We start from the raw sequence: 2389 nt of genomic DNA, 5'->3' as shown, positions 1-2389 counted from the left end.
TCAAAAAAAAAAAAAAAAACAGCAAGATCCTGTCTCTATAAAATTTTTTTTTAATTACACAGGCATGGTAGTGCGCACCTGTGGTCCCAGCTATTCCAGTGGCTGAGATGGGAGGATCACTTGAGCCCAGGAGGTGGAGGTTGCAGTTAGCCAAAATTACACCAATGCACTCCAGCCTGGGCAGCAAAGCAAGACCCTGTCTCCAACAAAAAAGAGGAAACTTAAATGCAAATATTACTAAGTGAAAGAAACCAATCGGAAAAGGCTATATACTATATGATTCCAACTACGGGACCATCTAGAAAAGGCAAAACTATGGAGACAGTAAAAAAATCAGTGATTGCCAGAGGCTGGTAGAAGGAAAGGATAAAGAGGGAGAGTATACAGGATTTTTAGGGCAGTGAAGCTATTATGATGTTATAACAGTGGATATGTGTCATTATACATTCATCCAAACCCATAGAATACACAACACCAAGCATGAACATTAATGTAAACTATGGCCTTTGGGATAATAATGTTTCAGTATAGGTTCATCAATTGTAACACATGTACCATTCTGGTGGGGGATGCTGATAATGGGAGAGGCTATACATGTGTCAGGGTAGGGGGTAAATGAGAAATTGGTTTTGTTTCTTTTTTTTTTTGAGATGGAATCTCACTCTGTCATCCAGACTCCAGTGCAGTGGCTCGATCTTGGTGCACTGCAACCTCTGCCTCCCAGGTTTAAACAATTCTCCTGTTTCAGCCTCCCGAGTAGCTGGGACTACAAGCACCCACCACCATGCCCAGCTAATTTTTGTATTTTTAGTAGAGATGAGGTTTCACCATGTTGGCAGGCTGGTCTTGAATTCCTGATCTCAAGTGATCCACCCACATTGGCCTCCCAAAGTGCTGGGAATACAGGCATGAACCACTGTGCCCTCTCAGAGGAATCTGTTTCTCCTGCTCAATTTTGCTGTGAACCTAAAAGTGCTCTTAAAAAAAAAAAGTCTATTAAAATTAAAAACAAAGAAACAAAACTATCTCATCAGAGACTTCTGCCAGAAAGATTGATCTAAGACTGTGAGTACTAGGGTAGGGTTCTTCTCTTGAAAAAAATAAAAAAAGAAAAGAAGAGAAAAAAGAAAAGAAAAGGATAAGATAGGATAGGATAGGGAGAAGAAGAGAGAAAAGAAAAAAGAAAACCAAAATAAGACTGCCAAAAAAAACCTAGGATAAATTCATAAATTTGATTAAATCACAGTCCCTTACCTGTGGTTTTCCTCCCTTTATTTGAGAAGTGAAAGCATGTGTTTCCACAGTGCAGGGAGCCAATCTCTCCTGAAGAGCTCATCAACTCAGAATATAGAAGTAGGCTGTGTGTGCCAGTATTAGCAGTTACAATCAAATAAGCACAGGGCCCATAGAGCAGTTTCAATATAGCTGGCTGTTAGCCCTCTAGGTGGATTTTGGGAGTTGACAAGGACTCCCCTCCCCATAAGAACCACCTTGATGCAAGGAAAACATTTCAAAACTGATTGATTCTGATCTAAAGATTGTTCTCTGTTATATCTCTGGTTGCCTTGTTCCCCCAGGAAAGAACACATCGAGACAACCCTCGCTTGATCAAAAATTACTCAACTTGATTGATCATCTTCAAACAAAAAGCGGGCCCTTTCTGCTTAAGATGCAATGAAGCCACTAACTGCTTTCTGCTAATTAAAAATACAGCATGTCTAGCAACCTAAACATTTAGCAAAAAGCTGAAATCTTGATTAGGAAAAGGATGAAAAAAGGACCAGAGTCTTGCTCTGTCGCCCAGGCTGGAGTCCAGTGGCATGATCTCGGCTCATTGCAACCTCCACTTCCTGGGTTCAAGCAATTCTCCTGCCTCAGCCTCCCCAGTAGCTGGGATTATAGGCACCCACCACCACGTCCACCTAATTTTTGTATTTTCAGTAGAGACAGGGTTTCACCTTGTTGGCCTGGCTGGTCTCGAACTCCTGATCTCAGGTGATCCGCTCTCTCAGCCTCACAAAGTGCTGGGATTACAGGCGTGAGCCACTGCACCCGGCCAAGAAACATATTTTAAAAAGTAAAAGATGTACATAGGGTCTTTGCTGTTTAGAGATAAAATCAAGTGACAAATGCTTTCAAGAAAGCACAGTTGCTAAAAGTAGCTACTCAGAGACAATATGTAGCCTTAATCAGAGCATGGACTCTAAAGCCAGATTGCCTGAATGTGAATCTTTAATCCTGTATTTACTACCCATGTAAATAAGTTAACTGTGCCTCACTCAGTTCTGTCATCTATAAAATGCAGTATGTTGGCCGGGCGCGGTGGCTCAAGCCTGTAATCCCAGCACTTTGGGAGGCCGAGATGGGTGGATCACGAGGTCAGGAGATT

At 41.9% G+C, this 2389-nt stretch overlaps 1 protein-coding gene across 3 annotated transcripts in view; it reads right to left on the bottom strand.

Moving 5' to 3' along the window:
* FBXO42 (F-box protein 42) overlaps positions 1–2389 on the bottom strand; it is a 129149-nt gene that overhangs the window by 79255 nt on the left and 47505 nt on the right. The window lies entirely within an intron of this gene.

Source organism: Colobus angolensis, unplaced genomic scaffold (genome assembly GCF_000951035.1).
Source record: "Colobus angolensis palliatus isolate OR3802 unplaced genomic scaffold, Cang.pa_1.0 Scaffold185, whole genome shotgun sequence".
In the NCBI taxonomy this organism is placed as follows: domain Eukaryota; kingdom Metazoa; phylum Chordata; class Mammalia; order Primates; family Cercopithecidae; genus Colobus; species Colobus angolensis.
This window is presented reverse-complemented; position numbering and strand designations above follow the sequence as displayed.